Here is a 10,758-nt window from a genome sequence, read left to right as displayed (position 1 = left end):
TTTCTTTCAGTCCTGTTCAGCTTCGCTTGATACGAGAGGTATTGTGGGAAGTGCGCAGTGTTTTCTATTTTAATTTATCTCTTGCTTCCCTGTTTCTTGTTTTGCTTGAATTCTTTATGGCTCATCGAGCCCTCACTCTTTCAAAGCGCGCATTTGCAAGAATTCATAACTCTTGGAAGCGCAGAAAACTAACATAAGCAAAAAGGGTATGGCACATTTCTTTTCTTTTTTTTTGACAATACTTTAAGCCTAGTTTCCAGGCTCATACAAGAGTGAGTGATCCAGTTTTTGTCCAAGGAGACAATGCTTGGTGAAGCGACGTAAAGTGCACAAACAGTCGCAGTAATTACTGATAACAAATATGGCCAACGCTTACCTTGCTCAAACAGGCAAGATCAGGCATACTACACCACTCAAAAATTCCTACAAACAAGAAATAAGTGGATTAGAAATTATTTTAAGGGGCTTTACTGACTGAGCAGACTCAGTTTTTTTTTCACAAACAGTTAAAATGTGCCCACGTTGATACATTAACGGGCAACCTATTCCACTCTTCGATGGTGAACGAGAAAAATTATTATTTTAACCTGTGAAAGCGTGGTGAAGACTGACTGACTGCAAACGGCAGTGCTGCATTGTCAGAACAAAATAAATAAATCGAAAATAAATAAGTAAATAAAAAAATAAACTAACCGGTGTATCGATCAATCAATCACTGACGCATTGAACTGATAATTATTCAATTCAACAACCTAATCAATTTATCGATAATAAATTAACCAATTAATGAAGAAATGAATAAATCGATCACTTACTGCATCCATCAATCGAACGGTTGGTCGATCCACCGTTCAGTCATGGTCAGTCTTCTTTCCAGAAGGCAATTAATGGTTTTTGAGGAAGTGTAATGGCGCTGTAACTGTCTTCTCTATGGCTAAACACCCACTACGTGAAGGAAGGAAGGAAGCAAGGAAGGAAGGAAGGAAGGAAGGAAGGAAGGAAGGAAGGAAGGAAGGAAGGAAGGAAGCAAGGAAGCAAGGAAGGAAGGAATGATTGAAGGAAGGAAGGAAGGAAGGGAGGGAGGAAGGAAGGACTGAAGGAAGGAAGGAAGGACGGAAGGAAGGAAGGAAGGAAGGAAGGAAGGAAGGAAGGAAGGAAGGAAGGAAGAAAGAAAGAAAGCAAGAAAGAAAAAAAGAAAGAAGGAAAGAAAGGAAGGAAGGAAGAAAGAAAGAAACAAAGAAAGAAAGAAAGAAAGGAAGGAAAAGGCGAAGTAAGAAAGAAAGGAAAGGAAGAGCAAAGAAAGAGAAAGAAAGAAAGAAAGAAAGAAAGAAAGGAAGAAAAAAGAAAGAGAGAAAGAGCGAAAGGAAAAGGGAAGAGAAGGGGAAGAAAGAAAGATAAAGGAAAAAGAAAGGATAAGGGAAGTAAAAAAGAAGGAAGAGAGACAGGAAGGAAGAAAGAAAGGGAGGAAAGAAGAAATATAGAAAGAGAGAAACGAAGAAAGGGAGGGAGAAAGGAAAGTGGGAGATGAAAGAAGAAAGAGGTGCTCTAGTGGAGGGCTCCGGAATAGTTTTGAACACCCGGGGATCTTTAACGTGCGCTGACATCGCACAGCACACGAGTGCCTTTTTCGTTTCGCCTCTGTCGAAAGGCAGCCGCGGCAGCCGGGTTTGTAGGCAAACGAAGCAAAAGCAGAAACCTAGCGCGCGCAGCTATATGCGCGTGCCGATGCCTGCGTGCTGCCAGAAGAACGATCGCTTCGAAGAGCGGACGCCCCTGTGCCCAGCTGTTTTCCTTCACCTTGGTGGCTAGCGCACATCTCCGTTCTTCGCAAGCGCCCTGGACACGACAATGAGCTACAGCAGAATCCTCGTCCCCTTCCACACACAGTCCCCCATCATGACGCCGTGCAGCGAAGAGGAGCAAGAGGTAGGCTTACGGCTTTGCCCTCGCTATCGGTTCGGTGTCCCAGGTACTCCGCGAGGCTCACCCTGTTGAAGCCTGCCGCCGCGTTAGCGCTGTTTTCCATCCCATGCCTATGGCGTCGTATCGCTCAGCTGGCCTGCGAAGATAGCTAATTAGCTTGCTAACGTCACCTTGCGTGTGGCTATCGCGTGGGGCTCGCGGCGTTTCCACTACGTGGTTTGCTGATCCTAAGCCATTACCGCTTTTTATCTGAGATATTGAAAAATTTGGAATTCGTTTTGTTGCTTTAGCGCGCACGAGTGATGACTTTTCTCGCAGATTACGCTAACGCGCAGAGAATTAGGTGGACACTAAAAAATGCTCCTTCACCTGGAGCGCTAAATCCTATACCGCTAGCGCGCCTTGTTCAATTGCAGTAAGCCGATCATGTGAATTGCAAGGATGCAACGCGAGAGTTCTCAACAAATTGGGCAGGTGGTTGGGAGAATGGTTAGGAATTGCAGCCATCATGTGCTCATCCAACTTTGCCAATAATGTTGCCAGTCATGTTTCGTTGTGTTAACATTTGCTCACCGAAATATATGTACACACTCCTTATGTAATACTCTTCGTGGGTCTTTAAGGTAATGGAATGAAATGAAATGAAAAAAGTAAGGACCAAGAAGAACGAAAGAAATTCGAGGGACGGCAGACGGAGAGAGAGGTCGGCGTATGCGACAGAGGTACTAGGTGGTAAGAATTGAGGCTGGGGAGGCACGGTGTGGTTTTTGAAGATGACAGTGCTGCTAACAGTGATGTGCTCAGACGATTCGGCACATCCTCCTTTCAGGGGGACAGCCTGAGGAACTACCAGAGCTGGGCGCACAAGCCGGCCACCCTGTTCATCATGACGACCGGCGGCGTCAACGCGACTCAATTTCCCATGATGTTCATCGCCTACGGAAGAGGTTAGCGTTGCCTGTAGACGGATACGCGTACTTCTAAAAAGTTCCCATTTTATGAGAAAGTACCCTTACTAATGTACAGAATGTCACCGATGGTACACGTTTCAGTCCCTCAGCAAACTTTATTACACCCATTTCGTTTTGAAGAACGTTACCGATCTGGCCTTGGTAGCGGACGCGGACGTGGTTGGGATGCAGAACTATGCGCTATGCCGTCCACATGGCGCAAACAATGCTCAGGGACAGTGGAAAAGACAGATCACCGCCGCACAGGCGAGCGGGCAATCTGGAAGTCTCTGCAGTGGTGTTTTCTTCTCCTTATTTTGCTATCCTGTGCATTTGTGTGGCTTTCTACAACTTCTCCGCAGTCTTGGACAGCAGCACTGTGTTGAGTGTACCTCCCCGGTGTCGTCGCGTTGTCGAAGTTCCGATGTGAGCTACTTCCTTGATAGTCTGTCCCGAGAACGCAGCATAGGCACACCTCCCCTCACCCCATTTTCTGCGGGTGCCTAGCAGTGTTATGTGGGAGGCAAGGTTGAAGCCGTTGAGTTCGTGGCGATTTCGGGAACCTTCAATAGTAATCCAAACTCTTGTGCATGTACGTGCTATTAAAGTCGCGGTAAGGCACGAATATTTCGGGCCGTTTGCTGTCTTAGAACTACGCATTGTGGTGAGCGCGATTCTTTTCTGATGCAGCGCCGTTCCTGCTGGCGTACCTGGCATTCCTGGGCGTCGTTACGTTCTCCATCATGCGCCTGGAGAGCAACCTGGCCCAGTGTGCCGGAGGTGGCAACAGGGGCATCTTCAGCACAGTTCCGCTCTTCATCGGTCGGTGCCCTTTGGTTCTACTAATCACTTAGACCACTCAAATGCACAAGCATTCACCTTGAAGCTGTCGCTGCTTCTAAAACGCCAAAGCTCATCTTTTCATGGGGCTTTAATAGTGTTGAACAGTGCCGAAAACAGGTAAACAGGAGTAGCACTAATGAGGAAGTAATTACTCATTCTCAACCACCCGATCAAAAAGTAACGTTAGTAAATTACGCCGTTATTGCAAGTCTGCTCCATAGGTAGGGTTCCCATAAGCATCGGCCTAGCAGGATTTCTGTTCAAAATTCATCAGTGAGGTCGAAAATGAAACCATGCTCCAGGATAAAACAGACACGGAGGTTCCACGAAAGAGTATAAAGTTTTCGCAGCAAGTGCTGCGAAAACACTGTGTCGCCTATGGACTCTATTTTTTTTATCAGGTATGCTTCTAGCACTTCCCAACATATCTAAGCTCTGTGAGCAAACCAGACGCTGGTCCTGTCTAAATGAGGGAAACACCGTTGAGAATTCGTGCAGTGTTGGGCAAGCTTGGAAGACACCGCACCTTTTAAGGACCTGCGGTGATCTTTCAGCAGTGTGCACAGTGCATGAAGTGGGATCAGTGCATAAGGCTGTGACCGCACAGCCGCTGTTTTCCTGATATTCTGAAATGCCCGGTAAGCATGTAGGACCAGCAAGGGTGACTACGTTGCGGTGAAATGTCAGTACCCGAAATTTCCGTGGCCAGGCTGTCAGCGTTTGAACTGTTACAGTAGTCCTCAAGCTTTTTCAATCGCTGCTTGCTCTATGTGGGATCCAAGCGTTCCTTTACCGCGTAGAGTCCCCAGAGCTCACATGCAAGTCCGAGATCTTAAATATTAGTGCCCTCCTTGACCTGAAGCCTACGATTGTTCTAATCCTGGAGAGGGTCGGCGGTCGAGGAGTGGTATGAATCCGTAGACGCTCCGGGACATATAATTATATGAACTTTTTCAAATTCTCTTCATGGACTGAGATATACTAAGTGGCACTTCTGCATTGCTAGACGGTGGCTTGTGCTAAAAGCCAAGCAGCCTAGTAAAATTATGAAATGTCATGCGCGTCTCATTCGTCACCGCTGGCTTCTCGCAGGGCTCGGCTACACGATGAGCCTCTACGCGATCGTACATATGGTGGGCGACTCAGTGCCTGTGTCCGAACAGCTTCTCTACCTGCTCGGCTCAGTCAGGGAGGCTGCCTGAAACGACTGCTCGCACGCCGTGCTGCTTGCGCCCAACCGCACCTGCTATGTGCCCAGACAGGCGCTCGTGAGTGCGCCGCTGGCCCTCCTCTTCTGCCGAAATTTTTGTTTGCGTAGATATCAATAAACATTATAGGTGAACAGTCCTATCGAAGTCTGTGCCAATTATTTTTCTCAGTGAGGGGAAGATTGCCTTAGCAATGCATTCTCATAGGCTCAGTAGAGCCTACTGCACGCAGAATTACCGTATTCAATTTTGCACTGTATAAACCAGCACCGACATGTCCCGTTAGCACTGCTGTCCATTAAAGAGGGGGAGGGGGGCAAAAAACTCAGGGTTAGTCTCATAGTAATGCATATAAATAAAAGTTTTCAAAGCAGTTTTTTGATTTCACAGTGCGCCTATGAGGTCGCCCCTTTCTTAAGCTTTGTACAGAACAATGTGCAAGTACACGACGTCATATATCAAAGTTTGTGTATTTTAACACACGCCCGTGTTTGCTTGCCGGAGCTATTGGGGGATTGTGGTACCGGGCTGGAGAGCAGCCCGGTACAGAGCTCGTATATAAGCGGCCGTTCGTGAATGGCTGGTTAGCACTTTTAAAAAGAGCATGAGAAAGTATGCATCGTCATATCGAAGTTGATGTATATATATTTAAAATGTAACGATAAATGCGTATTGTGATAACGGAGATACCTCCAACAGGCGCTCGCTCTCTACAAGTTGCACAAGCTTCTGGTGGAGGCAGACATGCTGTCGCATCCATGTTAAATTTCCTAATAAAGTCGTTGAAACTTGATAGCCGAGACCGTTCTACATAAAAAAAAGTCCAAGCGAACAGCGCACCATAGGAGGCGATGGTGCAGACCATACTCCCAGCCCCTATAGCGGCCTATCTTTCACATGCAAGCAAACACTTTGTAGTGCCTTGAGCAGCCAACATCGCTTTTCTGCACTACCTAAAACGTGCGCAGCCTGGCAAAAGACGCCGAGATTCACGTTTGCACTCGGCGATGCAGATCTGAACTGAGCACGTTGACACTGTAAGATAGTTTAAAGGCCAAGGAAAAGTGCACAGCTAGGGAATGAGAACGAACAATGAGCATACATTTTCTGATTTGCTTGGGTCACAGAAATCTCCGGAAAGTCTTCGAGGCCATTCAAGCGTGGCGGACTGGTAGTCTTCAGGACATGTTGAATCGATGGCCCAGGCTTGTATCTCGTTATGGCCCGCCCAACAACTGCAAGCTGGTCAGCGGAATGAAGCAATATGCATGCATCGCTCGTCTGCGCAGTCACTGTGCAGGACCACCCGCACTCGGCTTATGGAGGCGTTCCGGCGACAGGTGCTTAGCCAGGGCATGCCGACCATGGGCGAAGCAGGAGGGGAGGACTTGCCTGTCGCGCTGGTGCCACCCGAGATGTATCGCCACGATATGGCCGCCTGTATGCTCGGAGTGCACAACTACCTGCAGCCGTGCCAGCAGTGCGTGTTCGCTTGCTCAGCGAGCTTCTCTCATCAGCAACGCAATTTTTGTTACAGCAGCTGCTTAGAAACACAACGGGTGATACCGCCATTTCTTTCTGAATATGGGTGAGATGGAAGAACGGAAAATGTTTCTCAGCACGAACAGTCGGGATTTAAATATGGCGTCAAAATGCGTCACTGCTAGAAAAAAGTATTTTCACAGAAGCTGGATAAATAAATATCTTGAAAGTACATGCCTGCCCTTTATTAAAGACCGCAGGCGTAGCATTTCTAGATGATTGCCTGCATTTTTTCAGTATACGCAAAGATCATGAGAGATGTTGACAGGAGCTGGCCCATTTTATAGATTTATCACTTGGCTGCAGCTTTGAAATAGCTACAATTGGACTACAAGTGTGACAATAACTACCGCGGTGCCAGCGGCAGACTTTCCCTCTCGATCCTGACTAACATATCTAGGTTTTCTCTTTTTCGTTACGATGCTTCGCAAAAGTCCAATGTTACAAGTCCTATTATTGTTCATGTCCTACCCCCTTAGATGCGACCGACCCGTGTTAAGGCATACCTTGTAATGAGGGAGTAATTACTCATTGGCATCCACCCAAGAGCGGCCATACGGCTAAAAAGGAAAGCTATACAGCTTTCTCAGAAACTTCGCAGTTAATGAAACATTCGTCCTGGTCCGGGGTTTGAACCCGGGACCACCGCTTCACCGGAGCAGTCGCTTTACCAACTGAGCTAACCGGGACGGCAAGCTTATGGTAGAGCGAGGATGACTCGAAGTGAGAATTGGTTGGATGCCAATAAGTAATTACTTATTACAAATCTTCTTCACCCTGGGAGATTCGCCTGAATATTGAACCCACTCTGTTCCCAGTTCGAGTTATTGATAAATTCGCTCTCTCCCTTCTACAAGCTTGCCGTCCCGATTAATTCAGTTGGTAAAGCGACTGCTCCGGTGAAGCGGTGGTCCCGGGTTCAAACCCCGGAACAGGACGAATATTTCATTAACTTCGAAGTTTCTGAGAAAGATGTATAGCTTTCCTTTGTAGCCGTATGGCTGCGCTTGGGTGGATGCCAGTGGGTAATTTCCAAAGGCGCAGCTTAGGCACAAAAAATAAGGTGACTGTGGCCTGCAGCTTTAGATCGAAAAACTTCACTGTACTCTGCCCGCAGGCGACGCCAAACCGAATGGGTGGTGGAGGACTTTCACTCCATTAGCGAAATGCGCGCCCAGCCGTTTCTGTCATTGGCCGCCGTGTGGATGCTGGTGTTCACCCTCACTCAGCGGGGATTCACCACGACCAAGCGTGTGCGTACTCTGCGAGGCTCGTCCGGGCCACTGTTGATCCGATCGGACTGTTTGCCGGAACTGCCAACCAGGTCATGTTGCCTAAGACCTGTGGCGTTGAGGATGTCCATCAACATCGTTATCATAGCTATTCCACCTCTGTCATCGTCAGTATTCTGAGCTGAGAACTTTCGACAGTTTGTCGCTCGTAAACTCATTGCCGTGAATTGGACCACCAAAAATGTCCCGCATTTCTTGCGAGCTGATGTCTACTCTTCGCAGTATAGCGTATGGTGGAATGTTTTGTTATTTTTGACATCACAAATCCTTGTTCAAAATCATGCACAATTTCTTCCGTACACTGAATCCGAAAATACGGTATCGAATTTCGGAAACCAAGAAGTGAGTTGGTGTAGTTTCAGCTGCCGTGCAAATTTCCGGCTTTCGTAAACAGTCAAGTACCACCCGAGTGGATTTTACAAACAAAAAAGACTAATGAAAGTTTCTTTTGGAGACGTCGCTGCGGAGTCAGAACGTTGTGGAACTTGCTGACCTACTCTCGTCCGAAACACCTCGCTCACGGATGCTGCGACATAATATAAAAATGTGAGAGGTAATAGTCAGAAGACGCAAGCGGTGTCCAGGAATTGAGAAGCGCCAGCTGCTAGAACAGATCTTTCATCCAAAGGGTAGAGTTTTTTAAGACGGACCTAACAAGAAGATATCGATATACTACCCCCCTCAGAAGCACCGTATAGAGAACGGTGCGAGTCTACTCGTCATGCGCAACTGGATAGAATATACTGCACGCGCTTGAACATTAAATCAGCGACGCTCGATGTAAATTCAGAAGCGTAACCAACCAAGATTGCGAAGCGACAATTTTATCTATTCAAATATTTACATTGTAAACACCTTTAGTTTTTCCGTAAGCGGAGCAGGCGGAGTAAGCATTATTTACTTTTCACTCCCGTGCTTTTGGCGAGACTGCTGGTTAAAAAATGAGAAAAAAAACAAAGCAACAACAACTACAGCATATATATCTCCACATCAAGAACAAAACGCTCTTCGAGCAGAAAGTGATGCCGGAGGAACGCAGCCTGCCGCGCTCTCAATCAAAAGGCATCTGGCTGGAAGCAAGATGCAGCAGCATCGGTGTGCGACACCGCGAAAACGAAACGGCCGGAGCGAAGCGCCGCTCGCATTTTATTTCATTTATTTATTTTTAATCGAAGCTATTCTTTGTCGTGGGATGGTCGCATAGCTGGAAGGAGAGCAAGAATTTAGACTTTCATTTGCCAGCCAGACAGCGGCAGCAGATGTCAGACAGAAGAATATAAGAATAGAAAAGAAAAGAAAGATGAACAAAGCGGACAACAAGTGGAGCATAAAGGGGAGCACGCACGGTCGGCGAACAGAATTGAAATCGTCTGCTTGTCACTGTCCCAATATAAACTTGCAGCTCGTCGTCGTCGTCGTGGCTGGAGGCGGCTGCGACGCGATAGAAATTCTTAGCAGCGGAGCGAACGGAGAACTGCCTGTCTCTCCAGACGCGACGCGACACGCGGTGTCCCCCTCGCAGCTGGGAGAGGTTCCTCACAATGCTGGCTGCCGTGTTCACTGGTCTCCGTCACCGCGCGATCGCATTAACTCTCTCCTTCGCTTTCCTCGTCCCTCCAGCCGGGGCTTTCCTTTTCATTTGAGGCGAGATACGATTTAAACGGGCGTTGCAACGGGCAGAACCTGGCTGCTCGACGAGTGCGAAGATGTTCTCTGTCTTTGGAACGTGACAGCGTAATCCGCTTAAAAAAATATAGGAACTCGCTAGTGGCGTTCGTGTACAACTGCCGCACATCCCCGAGAGCCGTTCACGATATGTTCGTTGTGCGAGCTTTACTTCACTTTCGCTCGCGTTTATTCAGCAATTTACGTCAGAAGTCAGCCGGGAAAAAGTGCTGATGCACTCTGAAGGCTGCTTCAATGAATATCCGCTCTGAATTTTTTTTCTGATTTCATGTTCGCTCACTTGCTCTTAAGAATTTAGATTTTGAGACGAAACACCGCTACCAAAGCGAAATGAGCGCTTTCCGTGCGAAATTCTTCTTCCTCTTTCCCGAGGCATGGCCTGTCGCAGTGGCCGATGAACATTATTTCTCGCTCTCTCTTCCTTCGCTGACAAAAAAAGAACCCACGTTTACACGAGCAGTATGAGTTCACCTCGACGCCGAGGCGACTGCCGCACCATTTCACCGTGATAAAACTGTCGATTTTTTTTATTCGCACAAATAAGAAAAGGAGGCGATCAAACGGAAGCGTAAAACTCAAGTGTCAAGCTTTTATTTCCTTCTTAAGTACCCCTAGACTTCAATGCTTACACGGTGCCGTAGCCGATGCGTCGGATGTCGAGACCACCGCAACTACTGTAACGCCAGTCGGCGTGGGGGGAACTAGACCTTCATGCGCCGGTTCCGTCATATGGTAATGAGCTAGGGCCATAAACGGTGGGCCGTGACACGGGGCTGCTGCCGCCGCCTCCGTTTAAGTGAGAGCGATGAGCCAAGACGCAGCGCTGCCGCTACCCACAGGGACGTAAACAATGGCGGAGGCGCCGCTACCACGCCCAATTCTTCCCTTTATTGCCAGTTACCTCCCTCCCTCGTCTTCTTCCACTCTGTAATGAAGGGTGAAGGGGGTTAGTGGAGAATATGTGGACAGTTTTCTTCCGGCTCCACACCAAATGCCACAGCCTCTTTCGCGCTTTTCGTTTTGCCAGCAAATTCAGCGCATTGATGATATATGGCCGCGCATCGCCCTCCGATGAATTACTCTGGACCCCCTGGCAGGCGATGTGTCTTCGGCTGTGACCCCGGGTCACCGCCTAATTTCCGCGCGGATGCGAGACAGCCGCTGTAGTCGCTGCACTGTCAGCGCGAGGTCAGTGGCCAAGGAAAATTAAAAAATAAATGAAAGTTCCGAATTCCCCACTCACCTGTAAACGCATACGTGTTTCTCTAAGTTGCGTTCACTAACTCTCTACGCCTGTGTTAGGCGCCGCATGAA

At 47.9% G+C, this 10,758-nt stretch overlaps 1 non-coding gene and 1 pseudogene across 1 annotated transcript; one reads left to right on the top strand and one right to left on the bottom strand.

Moving 5' to 3' along the window:
* Positions 1-1,896: 1,896 nt before the first annotated feature.
* Positions 1,897-7,878, top strand: LOC144124231 (uncharacterized; annotated as a pseudogene).
* Positions 7,082-7,155, bottom strand: TRNAT-GGU (transfer RNA threonine (anticodon GGU)). The gene has a single exon. It is a non-coding gene; the product is annotated as a tRNA-Thr (tRNA).
* Positions 7,879-10,758: the final 2,880 nt, after the last annotated feature.

This window comes from Amblyomma americanum, chromosome 3, assembly GCF_052857255.1.
Source record: "Amblyomma americanum isolate KBUSLIRL-KWMA chromosome 3, ASM5285725v1, whole genome shotgun sequence".
Taxonomy (NCBI): Eukaryota; Metazoa; Arthropoda; class Arachnida; order Ixodida; family Ixodidae; genus Amblyomma; species Amblyomma americanum.
The sequence above is the reverse complement of the archived record's forward strand: the minus strand, read 5'-3'. Positions and strand labels throughout refer to the sequence as shown.